The sequence below is a fragment of the Herpailurus yagouaroundi genome, unplaced genomic scaffold, assembly GCF_014898765.1.
Source record: "Herpailurus yagouaroundi ecotype Mexico unplaced genomic scaffold, PumYag 189, whole genome shotgun sequence".
Lineage (NCBI taxonomy): Eukaryota > Metazoa > Chordata > Mammalia > Carnivora > Felidae > Herpailurus > Herpailurus yagouaroundi.
Window position 1 is genome coordinate 8,941,017 of NW_024412420.1, and position 18,706 is coordinate 8,959,722.

At 41.5% G+C, this 18,706-nt stretch overlaps 1 long non-coding RNA gene across 1 annotated transcript in view; it reads right to left on the reverse strand.

Moving 5' to 3' along the window:
* Positions 1–18,089, reverse strand: part of LOC121045146 (uncharacterized) — a 45,377-nt gene extending 27,288 nt beyond the window's left edge. The window contains exons 1-2 of the long non-coding RNA XR_005797607.1: positions 17,839–18,089; positions 12,808–12,945 (exon numbers count right to left, since the gene is read on the reverse strand). This is a non-coding gene — a long non-coding RNA (uncharacterized LOC121045146). The remainder of the gene's footprint in view (positions 1–12,807; positions 12,946–17,838) is intronic.
* Positions 18,090–18,706: the final 617 nt, after the last annotated feature.

The window sequence follows — 18,706 nt, forward strand, 5'->3', positions numbered from 1 at the left end:
TTCCTGGAGACTCTTTCCTCTTTTCTGGACCTCAAAGACTCTTGCTCGTGCTTCTATAACCCATATGAATGTCACCCCTCTGGAAGTTTTTCCCTAGCTCCTGATAGAACTCATTGTTTCTTGCTGTTAATATTTTAGGTATAACTACAGTCATACTGCAAACCACTACTCTCTTTTTTTGCTTTATGGACAAATCTGTTCAAAGCCGCATAAGAATATAGTTTGCTTTGACTTTCATCAGTCTTTGATTCTGTACATGGGAACCAAAGAACTTAATATGTGCTAAGGTTATTACTAAATGGTCATGTTTATTACCATTTCTTCAAAATCTGTACTCTAAACACTGCCAAGACTAATGGAAGATGACATTTTTCATAATCTATAAAAATGTAGTTCGATTCCTCTCTATTTTAAAATTTATATTTATGTTGAAGTGAATTGGTTCTTCTCACCATACTGAAACAGAAGGCTAAACATTCTTCTATATTCCAAGCCAATATCTATAGGACAGATCACCCTTGCTTAAGTGTCCATTGCTACCGATATATGGGCATGTCATTACTCTAAAAATAAAGCATGGCCTTTGCATAATATCTCTAACACGTAAAGAGTCTGTATTGATCAGTGGAACTCTGTGCTTGGGGGTTCCCAATAAGGGTGTTGGTGCTAGTCAGGGAATCAGAGGCAAGTTTCCATGTGAAGGAAAACTTCACATTCACACTACAGCCCATTCAAGATCATCAGCCAAACTCAAGTTAGACTGAAACGTAGGAACACAAAATCCAAGTGTATGTCAACAACAGAGCTATAACATCTCCATACCTGAACTGCTCACATTATTTTTGGTCAATGATGACCTCTGCATCAGCCATCTGTTGTTGCATAACTAGGCTAAGACTCTAGTGGACTAAAACAATAGCCATATCTTTATTCCAAAAAAAAAGTGTATTGAGTTTATTTTGAGAGAAAGAGAGTGCATGTGCAAGCAGGGGAAGAGCAGAGAAAAAGAGAGAGAGAATTCCAAGCAGGCTTCTGCTGTCAGCGTGCAGAGCAATGCAGGGCTTTGTCTCATGAACCTCAAAAATCATAATCCAAGACGAAATCAAGAGTCAGACCCTCAACCAACAGAGCCACCCAGGTACCCCAACAGCCATTTCTTAATGCTTACAAGTTTACAGGTCAGCTGGGTGGTTCTGCTGATCTAGGGAAGTCTCAGCTGATCTTGGCTGGGCTTGATTTTAAGTCTGTGTCAATGGGCAGGGTGGCTGGAGCTTGGCATCCCTGTGATGATCTTACTCACGTGCCTGGAAGGTGGCCAGCTGAAATTTGGTGTGATGCATGGAGCCAAGCCACATGCTTCTCTTTCTCCAGCAAGCCTGGGCTTGCTCACATGGCAGGGTTCCAAGAGAGCCAGTGGAAGTGCTGGCACTTAGCCTTGGAAGTGACACACCATGACTTCTATTGTATTCTACTGGCTACAGAAAATCACAAGTTTAAAATCACGCTTGCAGCTTGACAATTGTCCTTATCAAGGCTCATCCCCAATGTTGTTTCCATAAGCAATTGGGAGTCAACACGTAGAGGCAAAAAAATCTTTAGTTCCAACAGATCAAGGTTAAGGTTGTTCTTGTTGGGAGGATTATAAGAATAATGCTCAAGTGGGAGAAAGAGCCTCGTCAAACGTTTCATCTATAGCTGGTTCTAATAATAGTGCAACCAAAAGCAACTGGTTGGAGGGGGTGAGAGGAGGGAATCTGAAGGCATCTCTTTTGAAAAACACAGTTCTTCTTTGGGGAAAAGAGCACTATATATGCTATCCCCTGATGAATCTGCTCTATCCTGGATATTTTGATACAGAAGATATTTCAGACAGTGAGCACCAGGCTCTAGTTTCAAAAGAGCTGCTTATGAATTTACTCCAGAAGCATTAAGCTAAAAGGGACGCCATGCTGGCTGCAGTGACACTGGGGAATCTCAAAGACCCCAGTCATGGATAGGCCACAGGGTCAAAGAAGGATGGAGTACAGGCAGTCAGAGGATTTGGCTGGAAATGATTCAACCCATAAGAAATGAAGGCAGTATCCTGCATCCATAATCGCACACCATATTTGCATAGCACTTTAAAATGAAAGACATTTGCTGCAGAATTTTCACAACTTTCAGTTTATTTTATCCACACACCTTCCCTTGAGGACTGTGTGGAGCAAGATCCATGAAATTTGCCGCATTTCGCAAGGGAGGAAATGAAGGCAAAAAGAGATAAAGTGATTTGTCCAATGTCAATCAAATAATCAAGAACAAATTCAGAATTAGGACTTCTCCGGGACTCTGATTTTGAAAGTCACCCTTCTTCCAGAAGCTTAGTGAATTTCTCAGACACGTCTAGTAACAACCCCTCAGGGAGAATGCCTAAATGCGACTAATTAAATTCTTACTGTTCATCCCTTCCTTCTTCCCATTCAATCTCTGGTCACTTCCTTCCCACCATCCCTTCCTGAGGCCTGTTAACTGACTCTGGGCAGAGGGGACATGACTTTAGCAGCTGCTTACTCTGTTTTATTAACTCAATCCAATTCTAAAACTAGACTAGAGTGATATTGAAAAGCAAAGAGGACCAATCAATATTAGATGTAGTCATTTGCTACAATCCCTATGGCATGATAAGCCTGCTGTTGGTCAGTGGACAATGGCCATAGGTAAACGTGGTCCAGCCTTGGAATCAGCCAGACCCCATTTGCTTATTCTGTGACCTTGGGCAGGTTATTTAATCTCTCCGAGCCTCAGTTTATTCAACTACAAAAATGGGTATAATAACCCCCATCTCACAGGATTCTTGGGAATACTGAATGATGATAAATGTAAAAACCCCCAAACAGTCCAATAACTATTGTTTCCTTTACACAAAGTCAGTTGCAAAGCAATCTACGGATAACCCACTTAGGTAATTCAAATAAAATAGGGGGGGAAATTTGTCCGAAATACCTAACATAGTTATATATTTTTTATTATTTCAATATATTCAGAAACATAATGGCCAAATATTTCCAAACTAGAAGTAATACCCTCTGTTTAGTTAAACAAAATACTATGTCATTTGAACATTGCATGTAAATATTAATAAAGTTATGAAAGAATTGAATGAGGTAGACATTTCTTCTTCACTGCGCTTTATTGACTTAATTTATTAACTAAATTTCTGTGATGGTCTTTTTGATGTGTCAGTTTGCCTGAACTATACTCCCCAGTGTAAAAATAAAGGAAACCTCATTTGTTTTTTAATTTCTTAATGTTTATTTGTTTATTTTGAGAGAGAGAGAGAGAGAGTGCACAAGTGGGGTTGTGGCAGAGAGAGAGAGAGAGAGAGAGAGAGAGAGAGACAGAATCTGAAGCAGGCTCCAGGCTCTGAGCCATCAGCACAGAGCCTGTCGCGGGACTCAAACTCACAAACAGTGAGATCATGACCTGAGCTGAAGTCAGCCCACTTAATCCACTGAGCCACCCAGGTGTCCCAAAGGAAACTTCATTTAAATTGGAGCTGACGTGGCACCTTGCAGGCTCAGTCTGTAAAGCATGCGACTCTTGATCTCTGGGCTGTGAGTTAGAGGCCCATGTTGGGTGTAGAGATTGCTTGAAATAAAATAAAATAAAATCTGGAAAAACAAATTGTGCTGGGAAGCCCTGAAAGGGGGAGCTCTCACACACATTTCACTCATGGCAACCTGTGTGACCAGCAGGAAGAAGGAAGAGAAGAATTGCTTTGACAAGAGAGGACATTTTTCACATAGGAACTTCATCCCCTGCTTTTAAGAAAAAGAAGGGATATCTCTCTCTGCCCCAGCAATAACCAACGAGAAGCCGGCAGCCAATGAGAAGTTGCCACAACTTTAAACTCTTGGTCTTCTCCAATAAATTTTGTTCAGAACAAAATCCGCCCCCCCCCCCAATTTCCTCCCAAAACCTAATAAAAGCCGACCTTCCCTTTGTCTTTTCAGATTTGCCTATGGTTCTCTATAGCTTGAACATTCCTAAATGTAATTTATCCACTAATCCTGAATAAACCCATTTTGCTAGTAAAATAAATGACAATTTTGTTTTTAAGGATGACACCAGCTACACAACCAAACACGAATCTCAGCAGTTGCTGTGAAGGTACAAAAGTAGATGAAGAAAGTCCATAATCAGTTCGCTGAAATTTAAGGAGATTATCCTAGTAACCTGGGTTGCTTGATTCAATCATTGGAAAGACCTTAAAAGCAGAGCTGCGGTTTCCCTAAGGAAAAAGAAATTTTGCCTGTGGATTGCAGCTTTCATTCATGCCTAAGAGTTCCAGCTTGCCTTCCTTGCTGATCTGTCCTCCAGATGGCAATTCCTTGTGTGTGTGTGTGTGTGTGTGTGTGTGTATATATGTGTATATATATATATATATATACATATATATACACATATATATTTCTGTAATGCATGTACATACATATATTATATAAACAATATTGTATATATTTTGTGTAAAAATATTGCACATATATGCATACATGCATATGTCTGTGCATAAATGTATGTGTGATTGAACTTTATGACTTTTCTTTTGCAGATCAAAAGAGATCCACGTGGAAAATAGATTTGACTGTACTTCTGTGTTCTAGAGGTCTTGGCCTGCTTTCTCTGGCAAGTACTTGTGAAATGTGGGCTCTTAATGAGCCCGCGTGATTAACTCTGGCCCCTGGTCCTCAATGCCCTCACAGTCAGCAAACAGACTGGGAGCCTATAAGAATTCTATGAACACAAATGGGCAGTCCTTCTGTCTCGCTGTTCCCAAGAGCGGTGAAACTCCTGCCGGCTTTATGGAATACACTTTGTGCATTACCAAACCTCAGTGTCACCTTGACTCATCCAAAACCTTAGTAGGATTTCGGAGCAGAGTTTAGGAGAAGTCAAACATTGAAAGCGTACAAATAAAACATCCATTTGTGAACCCAAAGCCTCAGAAAAACAAACTCCCAAGTAATAGGTCCTTGTTCTTTTCATTCTCAGACAAACATAATCAATACCTTCAGGTTTGAGGATATAATCTTTCTTGCATTCCCCCACCCAGTCTTCCAGACACCCCTATTGTTCACAGAATTATATCTAGCACAACATGGCAAAGAGGCCACGGGCCTGATTTGAATTGAACCAAAACATTTCTCCTGCCCAGACAAAGCCGAGAAACTTTTCTTTGTGCACTTTTCAGCTGATGTGCAGCTTCCTATTATGTGAGCAAGCAGGCCACCATCCATCTTCCTTTGGAAGGTTGTGACATCGTTCTGCAATCCCTAATGAACTGGCAAGGCCAATTAAGCACTGCATAGAATATCCATAGCCAATTCACCCGATGAAGACAGTTACACGCATTAATACTCTGTCTTTTGTAGGTGAGAATTATTTGGAAAGAGGACTTTTGTGTTATGTGCCAGCCCTGAGGAAAGCAATTGCCCAAATTTACTGGACCAGCGTCCTTTTCTCCCCTTCGGGACCTCTTGGCCAACTAGATTCAACTAACATTTATTAGGTATCTAATATGTGCTGGGTACTCAACTCGTCAGTTTTGTGTCTATAATGTCATTCACTTATCACAAGAAATACAGGATGTAAGGTTCTCCATGTGATGGAAATATTGGCACTCATAAACTTGCCAAATCATGCAGCTAAAATACTGGCAAGCTAAAAAAAAAAAATGCAGATTTCTTAACACTGAGTCTGAGAACACCATGTTCTTTCCACTCTGGTATAGCTCTGATGCGTGTTAGTGCTTGCATTTAAGAGACAACTGACTTCACTGGGTATAGTTTAGAGTGGGTTCCCCAAAATGTCTTCCTCTCTGGATACCATGCCTCTGCTTTCTTCTGAGTACTTCCATTCTCCCACCTCCACTGGAATTCTTTCCATGGATTTTGGAAAAAGAGACAGAGGGGAGAGAAGTCAGTTTCACCCTGGATAATGGAAATTGAGAATCAAGAACCTTGGGAGCTGTTATTGGCTATATCCTACCCGGACCTGTTCAGTCTCTGAGGAGAAGGAGGCCATGACAGGGATGAGCATACAGAGCAGCAGCAAGAGGAAAGATAGCTCTGTCCCCTCTTTCCAGTCTGTTACTGCTGTCAGCCCACCTTTGGGTGCCCCCAGAATAGTTCTCTGAATCCTTTTCTTTTGTTCAGGTAGTTTTTGTTCCTTGGGATCCAAAGAGCTCTGATACACCAGAGAAGTCACAGAGTACACTAGGTCACTAGAAAGTAATCAGGGGCTGTGCTTGGATGTGTATCAGGATCATTTTGTAAGCATGACCATGGGAAATGCAAATTGTAATAAGACAAAGGGAGTATGGGCATGGAATTTAGGTCAACCTAGAAGTTAGCCAAAGCCACCGGGGAAACCACTGAAGGGTAGGTAAAGAAGAATTCTGGAATTGTTACCCACAGGTAATGTCACATTTATAAAGTGAGAGGAACAAGATGGTCAAAGGGAAAGGCAGAGGAGTCACAGTCAAAAGAGTAGAAGAATCAGACAAGCGCGGAGTCATAGGAATTAATGAATGTGTTTCCAAAGGGGAGAAAATCTTCCACAGCAGCCAATGCGGGTGACAAAGTGAAGGGAACTGGAGGCCATTTCCGACCCATAAGAAAGCTTTTTCAGGGGCGCCTGGATGGCTCAGTCAGTTAAGCCTCCAACTTCGGCTCAGGTCAGGATCTCACAGCCCGTGGGTTCGAGTCCTGCATTGGGCTCTGTGCTATGGCTCAGAGCCTGGAGCCTGTTTCGGATTCTGTGTCTCCCTCTCTCTCTGCCTTTCTCCCTCTCATACTCTCTCTCTCTCAAAAATAAATAAACATTAAAGATTTTTTTTTAAAAAGAAAGATTTTTCATAAAAGACGTAGGCACAGAATTGCCATGGGTTACAGAGAAAGCAGGTGGTAGGAAAGTCGGTGCACTGAGTATAAGTGATTATTTTATAGAATTCTGGTGTTCAATAAAATGAAAAGAGGGCAGCACCCTGAGGGGATAGCAAACTGCGATTCATGTGTTTTTAGCACATGGGAAATTCTAGTTAGTGATCTATTAGCTAAAGGAGAAAGCACATTCACTTCCCTAGAGTGATACCCTAGCACCACATGGCAGAGACTGGTAATTGTCCCACAGTACACATTCTCCCCTCTTCATTTTACTTTTTTAATGTTTATTTATTTATTTATTTTGAGAGAGAGAGAGAGAGAGAAAGCAGGGGAGGGGCACAGAGGGAGGGGGGTAGAGAGAGAATCCCAAGCAGGCCTCACGCTCAGTGTTGAGCCCCATGCAGGGCTCAATCTCATGACCTTGAGATCATGACCTGAGTTGAAATCAAGAGTTGGACACTTAACTCGTTGAGCCACCCGGGGCCCCTCCCCTTCTTCGTCTTAGTAATAAACTCCTAGCAGCCTGTGTGTCAGCAAGGCCCATGGCTGCCCAGCTAGAAACTGCACATCCCAGCCTTCCTGGCTGCAGCCTCCCATATGCCAATTCTCATTAATGGTCTAAAAATAATATGTGCAACTTTCACATCCCTTCCATAAGTAAGACGTTCTTGTCCTCTGTGTGAGCTCTTTCCCTTTTCCCATAAGCTAGAAAGTGTACTTCCTGATGGGCCAGCTCAACAAGCTTTCTAAAGAATGGTGGAATAATCAGAAAGAAGGAACACGAGCCCCTGATGGAGTAAAGCTGCCCATCGGTTGCTCGTTTGACGATGTATAGACCTTCTGGACTGCTATGAAAGAGAGAGAGGATCTCTCTCTGTCCCAAAAATAAATAAATGTTGAAAAAAAATTTAAAAAAAAAAAAAAAAAGGAGAGCCTGGGTGGCGCAGTCGGTTAAGCGTCCGACTTCAGCCAGGTCACGATCTCGCGGTCCGGGAGTTCGAGCCCCGCGTCGGGCTCTGGGCTGATGGCTCAGAGCCTGGAGCCTGTTTCCGATTCTGTGTCTCCCTCTCTCTCTGCCCCTCCCCCGTTCATGCTCTGTCTCTCTCTGTCCCAAAAACAAATAAATGTTGAAAAAAAAAATTTAAAAACAGATAGAGAGAAGAGGAAAAAAGGAAAGGGGAGAGAGACTATCATTCTTGAGTATTTATTTTGTCTTGGGCATCTACATTTCAGAAGGCCTTGCCCCAACATATACCCCTATCAAACACGAAAGCTGTAAGTATCCTCTGTGGTTTTTATAGGTCTGCCTTAGCGACCACTGAATGAGATCACCTACGTGGAAAAAGTTGGGAAGAGTAAATATGGCTATTTCTTAGCTACAGAATAAGCCTAATTTGGGATATTGTCCTTCTGAGAAAGTCGACTATTGACTTCGGAGAAAAAGAAGTCAGAATTTTTTTTTTTAAATCCACTAAGTTGATTTATAAATGCCCAGGGCAATTGGAAGAGGGTTTGCTAAGAGGGGCAGAAGATTTCATTTTGATGTTGGTCGTGGAAGTTGGTTCTTATAAGTGACAGAATCAGATCTCAATGAGCTTAGGAAATAACAGGCATGTGTTGGTTCACACAACCAAAGAAAGATCAGGGATAAAACTAGCCTCTATGAAAAAAGAAACTAAGGTCCTCTTCTCCTCCACCCCCTCCCCTCCTCCTTTTATCCTTCCTCTTCCTCTTCCTCTTCCTCTTCTTCTCCTTCTCCTTCTCTCTCTCTCTCTCCTCTCTCTCTCTCTCTCTCTTTCTCTCTCTCTCCTGCCCCCTGGCATTTATTGCAGGCCAGCTTCCATCTTTTACAGAAGCTTTCTCCACAAGATAGAGAACCCAGACACAACAGCTTTGGCACGTCTCATCACTCAACTTCACCTCCTGAGAGGACCTGGGATTTCCTCTCCCAAATTCAACAGACCTGGAAAAATGCTCAGACTGGCCTAGCTCAGCTCAGGTCTCCATGCTGGGGTCAACGAATTCTTGGCAGGGAAAAGGATATCTAAGAAGATAGTAACTCCCATTTCATTATTTATTCAATGATTTACATTTGAAATCAAGCACCTCACTTGCCCCAGAAAGCAGATGAGAGCATTTGGGAAGAAAGTTTGATAGTGTTTATTCTGCTTCTCAGAATTCACATCTTACAATAAATAAAGTGTAGGCTTCTGAAAAAGAGCGTGCTTGTCTGCAGATAAGCTACAGGACAAATCAATGCCCTTCTCACCTTGTCTGCTATTTTCTGGAACAAGGACATTAAATGAGCTTGTAGAAATCAGGCCTTCATCCACTTATTCTTTTTTTATTTTTTTTAATGTTTATTTATTTTTGAGACAGAGAGAGACAGAGCATGAACAGGGGAGGGGCAGAGAGAGAGGGAGACACAGAATCTGAAGCAGGCTCCAGGCTCTGAGCTGTCAGCACAGAGCCCGACGTGGGGCTAGAACTCACGGACCATGAGATCATGACCTGAGCCTAAGTCGGACACTTAACCGACCAAGCCACCCAGGCGCCCCGACTTATTTAACCATAATTTATGAATGTGGACCTTCTGTTAGGAAATAGCCAAATCACAGCCTGATAAATATAGGAAACAACTGAGTTGAAATATCTGGAAACAATGGTCAAAACAAATACATGTGGCATTAAGCAGGGCAACGGCTGCTGGGGCGCCTGGGTAGCTCAGTCAGTTAAGCGTTTGACTCTTGATCTCCACTCAGGTCATGATCTCTTGGTTTGTGGGATGGAGCCCACGTCCAGCTCTTGGCTGACGGCACAGAGCCTGCTTGGGGTTCTCTCTCTCTCTGCCCTTCCCCTGATCACACTATCTCTCTCAAAATAAATAAATAAACGTTTAAAAAAAATAAAAGAAGGACAACTGCTGAAAGTTTTGTGTGATAGAGGTCTCACCCAATACCAGCCTCTTTGGGGCCCTAAAAACAGAATATGATTGACCCCAAAGCTCACCTCCAACTTGAGTCAGGCTTTCACGATGCAGAAAGGACCCCCTTGGTTGCACCATGACCAGATCTGCCTAGCACCTCCACGGTCAGACCAGGATCTGCACCCATCTTTTTCTTTCTTATTTGGTACAGTGGAAGAATTCAAAGGGAGTTCCTCATCCCATAAAACGACCTCGGGCTGAGGCTGAATTATGACTTTCAGATCCCAACTTCCCCATGTCCTCTACCTCAGGGGAGCGTGTGTCCTGCTGAATGCTCACCTGCAGAGTTAGATAAAATAAGAGGCTGGAATCTTTGAGACTAGACCATAAAACATAATTGGACGAATCTCTGTAGACAGCATAAAATATCGTATCCTGTCTCACGCAGATGGGATTATTTAGCCTTCATACAACCTTCAAATAACACGTTGTGCTCCTTTTAATCAATCCATAATTCAAAGAGGACATGCCTTAGCCCCCGGAGGCTTTCACTATGACAATAGTGTGGGCAGGCTAAGGCGAGCTATGTTTTATTAGGAAAGTCAAAGTCAGCTTGGGTTGAATTTCATAAATCTCATTAGTGATTATGGTTTCTGATTTCCAGGTTCAATAAAATACCGTTTTTACTTTGTAAACGTACCTCCGCCAGGAGGAGGAGTCCCAGGGCCTCCCCACCAGGCACAGTAACAGAGGGATCCCTGGTGTGGAGAGGATGCCAGGGCCAATAGGAGCTCTGCTGAGCACCAGTGTCCTTTGCTTACAAGCCTTAATGAAAGGTCCCAGGGCAGAGCGGCCTCCGTCTGTGTGTTCCAAGGAGAGAGAGGCGAGGAGTTTTATGACTGTCCCAACAAATAGCTCCCCGCTGCCTCTCATGCTCTCATCCCTCTGTATGGCCCGCTGTCATATAATCTGGGAATAAGAATTCCCTACAATCACCAACTGCACATGCACTTGCAGAAGCAGAGATGTGGACTCTCAGAGAGGTTAAGTTGCAGCTGGAGAAATCCCTAATGGAAGATGGTGGCATCCCCATCAATCTGCCCACAAAGCAGACCTCTGCAGCTGTGGCTTTTAGCTGGGATGAGAAGGAAGAGCCAATTAATATTGGAAACGCTTTTCAAATGCCAAATCCAGGCAAGGCCATGGGCTGGGTGCTGGGGAGACGACAAGAAAAAGACACGTTTCACGTGCTCAAGAAATAGACAAACAGTGGAGGGATGGGGAAGAAGCCCTAATAATATGGGAGAGAGGGCGGGATAGGCCCGGAAATCACTCCAGCAGAGTGCCCAATGGGTGGTGGTCTTGGGGGACCGTTAAAAGAAATGCATACAATGAAATCTGAGAAATGATTGGAAGGGAGCCCTGACAGGAAAGGGAAGGAAGAGTATTTTAGGTAGAAGGAACAACAAAAGCAAATGCACCTGACTCGTGGCTCAGCAAAGCTAGACTACAAAAGGGGCTTGCTTGGGCCAATCCCAGTTTATGCCAACAATGTTATCCCAATATTGTCACTGACCGTGCCCTCTTCCCATCGGGAAAGTGTCCCACATTGTTTGAACAAAAAATTAGATGTCACCTTCATTATCAGGCACATACACAGAGGGGTAAGAGTGGCTTACCTTCCTAAGGTGGCAAAGTTGAGGACTGAAGCAGGGAAAGCCAGGGGGAGCTTTGTAGCTGTATTGGGAGGGCTGGATTTTATTCATCAGGCATTGAGAAACCAACAAAAGGAGTTTAAGCATAAGAGTGGACAAAACTAGCTTTGTGTTTAAGGAAGTAGACTCTGGCAGGAAAGGGAAGGATGGATTATAGGAAGGGAAAAACTGGACTCAAGGAGACCAATTCATTCAGTGAAACTCAGGGTTCAGGCCCCACAGAAATGCATTATGTATGTCGGTGCTTTCCAATTGAAATAGAAAGCAGGGCAACATACGTAATTTAAAATAGTCTTGTGGAGCACCTGGATGGCTCAGTCAGTTCGTGAGTTCGAGCTCCGCGTCGGGCTCTGTGCAGACAGCTCGGTGCTGACAGATCCTGGAGCCTGCTTTGGATTCTGTGTCTCCCTCTCTCTCTCTGTTCCTCCCCTGCGTGCACTCTCTTTATCTCTCTCTCTCACAAATAAATAAAGATTAAAAAATTTTTTAAATACATAGAAAAAATTCTCGTAGCCACATAAACCAAAGTAAAAAGAAGCAGATTAAATTAACTTTAGTATGTTGCATATAATCCAATATATCGATAATATTATCATCAATAAATACTAAAAAATTAGTAAGTTTATTTATCTTCTCTTTTGTACTAAGTCGTCAAAATCTGGTAGGCATCTCAAACTTACAACAGATCACTGGCCACGTTTCAATAGCTCAGTAGCCTCATTTGCTAGAGTCCACTGTGTTGGCCAGCACGGGTGTAGACAGACAGAAAAGACGCACGCCTAAAAAGGGTTGAATGCTCAATTTAAAAATTTTACCACTTAAAAAACATTTTTCAGGTGCCTTATATTTCACTAAAATTATCAAGTGAGTTATAAAACACCTGTACACATTAAGAATGACTTTTTACTTTGTAGATTTACAAATATATAGAATAAAAACTTAAGTAGCATTCACCTTCACTGGCCTCACAGAGCTCATATGTGGTGGAGGTGGCTCTTGACCCTGGATTCTCACGCTCCCTGGATGTTTGTCTGCCGTGTTAACTCCATGTCCCCCCTTCCTTTGCCCAGCGTGGGGTCTTACTGACTCCCACACCTGACCACTGAATCTCTAATCCTTTCTGTTTCTGTATCAGCCCCCAGGAAGAAAGAATTACAACCCAAGGGAATTTGGGGAACAAAAGCATAGAGATAGGAACGGCGTGGTATATGGTGGACAGAAAGAGAAAGGCAAGGATATTTACCTGAGTTGAACAGTGGTTAAGAGGCAGGGTGGTTTGCTTTTTGGAGTCAGACAGACCTGAACACAAGATCTGGCTTCACTGTTCATTTCATTCTGTATGCCAGGCCCGGGCTTAAATCGTGAATTTCAATCTCTGCATCTGGAAAATGGGCAATCTGATATTACCATCTCATTTGAATTAGTATTTCCTCGATCACTCTTGGGATAAATAGAGCATCCTTTCATATGGCCAGGAGCCAATCATATTTCTTTGATTCATCTGCCTATATTTTTTTCCTATATGTGTACTTAAATGTATCAACCACCATTCAGGCTTGCTAAGAAGATTATACATTATTTTCATAAAGGTCCTAGAACATAATATGCATTCAATAAATGGGAGCTGTGTTTACTATAGTAGAAAATTATAATAATTAAGTCAATCATTGTGTCCCTCCCCTGACTGGAAATCCTCAACGGTTCCCCATTAATACCTTGAAAATACTGCCAGGATTCAATGACCATATTGGAGATGCACAGCATAATACAAGTAACAAGTGATAGATACCATTAAGAGCTCTGTGTTCAGAGAAAGAAAAAAAGCCAAAAATAAAACCCAGTGAAAAAAATAGATAAAAGAAATAAAGATTTAAATAAGAAAAGCCAAACTTAAACCACTTAGAAATGAATACAGGAAAATATTTTATGACTTTGAAGTAATTAAGAATTTTAAATACAAAATATAAAATCAGTAAACATAAAGGAAAATATGTACAATGTATCAACAGACAAAGGATTAATGTTCCAACTGTCCAACAGGAAAAAAAAAATGCTAAGAATACAGTTGGCAATTCATAGAAGAGAACATACAAATGACTAATAATAAACACTTGAAAAGATGTTCAATCTCATAGATACCAACAGAAATGAAAATCGAACCAAATTATATATATATATATATATTTTTTTTTTTTTAATGTTTATTTTTGAGAGAGAGAGACAGAGCATGAGCAAGGGAGGGGCGGAGAGAGAGGGAGATCCAGAATCTGAAGCAGATTCCAGGCTCTGAGCTGTCAGCACAAAGCCTGACGCAGGGCTCGAACTCACAGAGATCATGACCCGAGCCGAAGTCGGATGCTCAACTGACTAAGCCACCCAGGCGCCCCTCAAAACAAATATTTAATGGGTATTGTTTGCTTATCAGATTGGCAAAAATGAAAGGAGATTGTAAATATCAAGGACTGGTCAGGATGTTGGGAAATGGGCACTTTCATATATTTTGGGTGAGAAAGTAAATATCCAGACACTTACGGAAAGTAATCTGATAATTTTTATGAAAATGAAGAAGTACAGTCATGGGGGCAAAGGCATAGCAGAGGGGAATACAGGCAGTTAAGATTGTGATAACACTGTGTGCTGAACATAGCATGACATATGGAGCAGTTGTACACTTGACACAATGTAGTGTAACATTGTGTCAGCCACACTCAGAAAAATAAAACAGTGAAATTAAAAGTGCGTACATATTTTGCTTCAACAATACAACTTTGGATAATAATAAAATACAATATTAGTGAGCCAATACAGAAAGATAAGGACAAATTGCTGAATTGCATGTACAAGCAAAACACTGGTACCAATCTGAGTCACGTGGGGCATATTTTCATAATAATACATCATGCTACAAAATACTAAGATCTATGAAAGCAGACATAGCTTTAATTGTATTGACTTGGAAGCGTGTTCACGGTTTGCTTTAGCATAAAGAAAAAAACTACAAAGTAATATTATCTGATCCGTTTTCATAAACGAAAAGGAATCAAATCAAAATGTTTTTAATGTGGGACATATATAACTATATAAACAAAGTTAGCAGGTTTGGGGAAAAAAAAGAGAGAGGGAGGCTATTTGTTTTACTTTGGACACTCGTGGTTCTTGAGTGATTCAATTTGATTTTTTAATTTAATTCAAATTGCTGAAAAACAGATAATCAATTAAACACCTTTTTAAAACATAATAAGACAGAAACAGAGAGAAAATGTATCCAGGCTACATCTGGGGCCATACCACTCAGAAAATAAATCGGCATGATGAAGACAAACATGGAAATCAAAATCTGCTTATTTAATTTAATTCAAATTGCTGAAAAACAGATAATCAATTAAACACCTTTTTAAAAAATAGTAAGACAGAAAAAGAGAGAAAATGTATCCAGGCTACATCTGGGGCCATAACACTCAGAAAATAAACTGGCATGATGAAGACAAGCATGGACATCAAAGTGAGAATCAAGTAGAAGAAAGCATTGTGTGAACCTGGAAAAGAAACCCAGTCCTTAAGTGAGGTTGGGTGGTGATTAGAAAACAATGCAATCTGATGCTATCATCTCATTTTAATCAGTATTTCCTTGATCACTCTTGGGGTAGGTACAGCATCCTTTCATATGGCCATGAGCCAATCATATTTCTTCAATTCATCAGCCTACATTTTTTTTTCCTATTTGTACGTAAATGTATCAGTTTGTAAGATCTCCAGGTATTTTAGGGATATAAACACTTGAAAAAAAAATTCTTACCTCCTCAAAGTTCCAGTCTGTCACACACCAAATGAGCATAATAAAACCTACCTCACAGGACAAATACTTTGTTTTTCCACAGAGAAAATATCAAAACTTAATAGGAAAGGCAAGGGTTGATGTCTGGCCGTTTGCATAAGGTGTTGAGTTTGAAAACATATCCTGTATTTCTACAATATGTCAGTTACTCTGCTAGTCGCTGGTAACAGAAAGATGAATAAGATGGGTCCTTAACCCCCAGGAATTCATGTGTGTAAGTGATAAAGTAAAATAAATCGACGGTTGTACCAGTTTAATAGCTGTAATATTAGCTAATAGCTGTAATAATAGAAGCCTTCACCAACACCCTAATAACGCGCCTCCTCCTTGCCTTACGCTCTTAAAGAATCCTGCACTTCTCCTTGGTGGCATTTACCATAATTGCAATTAATCAGTGATGGTGTGTCTCCTGGATGACTCTGCCTGCAAACTGTTCACCACACCTAGAGTGTAGTTAGCATGGGGTTAGCTTCCAGTAAGTACTTATTGGCTGAATGACAGAATTCAAGTGGGATAGTGACAGGACAAGAAGAAAAGACAGCGTGGATGGGTTGGTGAAGGAAAATCTGAGACATTTGATTTTCCCCCCACACGTGGGGTGAGATTCCCCAGATGGATGAGAGCAGAAATACCGGCATGGCCAGTGAGAATACCCAATGTGATGGTAGAACAAAAGCACAGAAAATGTGAAACAGAATTGGTAGGAGGTGAAATTGAAGACCTAAATAGGGATCAAACCCCAGAAAGTTATGCTAAAGACTTTAGAGTTTTTCCTGTAGGCAATGAAAAGCCGTTGGGGAGTTTTTAACAGAGTGAAAAATCACATTTGGGCTTTCAGAAAATCATACTGTGGCAGCATGGAGGAAGAAACTAAGACTGAGGACACGTTAAGGAGAGTAAGTATGGCACACAGTAGGCTCAGTAAATATGTCTTAAATAAGTGAATGGGATGGGCAAGTCACAGTTAACCTTTACATAAGAAAAAAAAAAAAGGTGCCTCTCTTTTATGTTGCCTTATCCATGTAGAGTCAACGGATTACTAACATCAGACACTGCATAAATGACCCAAGATTCCCAGATTTTCATCAAAGAACCAAATTCTTCATGGCAAGCAAGAAGGCGATATTGAGGGAGGAAGTGAAGCAGCCAGTCAGGGTGGGAATGGGTTTCATCAAGGACTGGAGGCAGCATTTCATTAAGTTGCATGTCAATGGCAGGAACAATTTAACTTAGAATGTCAATGGTTTTACCATTTTTTTAATCTTGTGCTGAAATAATCTGGGTAAATTTCAGCAGTAAACACTACAAGTCAAAGGGGAGATAAGAAAGCAAAAAGTAATGCATAATTTATCCTCGTCCATATTTTATTATAAAAAGTAAAACACAAGAGAAGATCTTGAGAGGAGAACTCATTTTCTTCCCTTGGCTTTCAATTTCTTGTTTGGAAGTTTGGTCGCAATGCTTCATCTCTATAACCTTAAGGGACAGACTCTTAATGCCCTAGGCACCATTTGTGGCCTCTTTGCATGCCAAAGTTGTTAGCTGCCTATATATTTTTCATGGATGCCAGCAAGAGAGCAAGATTACATTCTCTTTAAACTTGGAAAACAACTGTCTCAGGGTTTCAAACAAGCAGATTGACCTACACCTGTTGCCATCTCTTATTCTGATAATCAGGGAAACATATAAAACCCAGCATTTTCTTTTAACCTGCTGCTTGAGAGGGCTGCTTAAGCCATCAATGAACTGAATTAGGAAGAGGCACAAGAAAATAAAATATATCCGCACCTCACCTGCAAATTCCCAGCTCTGAGATTAATTCTGAGTCTAGATTCAGTAAATATTCTCTTACCAGGACAATCATTAAACTCTGAAAATTAGCCATTTCTCTCTGGGCCTCTGTTTTCTCATTTATAGAGACTTCCCAGAGACCTCGAAGGGCCTTTCCAGTCTTACATTCCAGGATTTACAAGAGAAGATAAAACTAGCCGTGCACGGGAGATAATTAAGGAACAAAATCTCTAATGATTAGGAGAATAAGGAAGAATCAAAACCCAGTGCTGTTGGCTTTTAAATACCAAGTACTTCCTCCTTCTCTTCCACCCCTTCATGGGTAACGTAGAAAACTTTGACATAGATCTCTTTAAAATGTCCTAGACCATTGCTTATTCCACTGTTGCTACTTGAAATACATTGCCTTTTAAAGGGTGAATGAGTTGTTAAATTCACTTCCGCATTTTGGCTTATTTTTAGTACAGTTAATTGAACGTGGCTGCATTTTATCTACAAGATCTGCTGGGGATTTCTGCTCTCCAATGCTTCGTACGGTATATATTTTGCTGTAGATACTACCCATTGTGCATGTCTTCATACCTTTTCAATAAAATACGTGAACTTCTGCAGGAGCGGAGCAAGAAATTGGAAACCCAAGTTACGTACCGTGCGAGCCACAGGGCAATCCAGCGTTCTGTGTTTTAAACGAAATCTTTTCATCTTTGCGGATGCCTCTCTGGCTCTCTACTTAACGCAGGTCTGTTTCCAGGACAGTTGACTCATCAGCAGCCCTCCTCATGCCCCTGCAGGGTGACAAAGGCCATTAAGCACAACTCCAGAGACTTCTCATTGTTTCAAATATAGTTGCTTTCTCTCATTTCCTTGTTCTTTTTTTTTCTTTCCTTAATTTCACAGACAGCCAGCAGAATCACTTGCAAACGCCCTCTCTGCAATCTTTTCCAAAGAAAGAAAGAACTGGGGTGGGGGGAGGGGGGCACGGGGTGACTTTGTTCTACTTGAGTGTTCCTGTTTTTCTCAGCGGAACAATTGGACTTTTTTTTTTTTTTCTGGTGTCTCTCGCCGGACCATTTTAGATTTCCTAAAATAAAAGTGAGGATTCCAAACCCCGCTTCTCTCCTGTCTGGCTCTCACTCATATGCAAAGGTCTGTAAGGGTCATGTGTCTGGATTCCTCAGCATTTGCTTGCATTTCTTTCTTCTCTCCGCTCTGGTTGTTGTTGGCCTCCCCAACAGAACATTTCCTCTAGCCTCGGCTGTTTCTTGTCCATCCCACTAATGAAAAACCTAATTGCAATGCCTTTCTTCTCTCAGTACTTTCTCAGATCCCTGGCTCTGAGAGCTGGAGAGCTGGAAGTGGGTCTCTGTGTACCTTGTTCTGTTCTGGTGACTTGGTCAAAACTTATCGCCTGTTTTTTACCCGCCTGCCAGGGCAGTTTGGTCAGGACAAACGAGAGACAGGCAGAAAGTGGGGACCATCCCGTGGGATACCCCCAAAAGGAGAGACACCTGGGAGA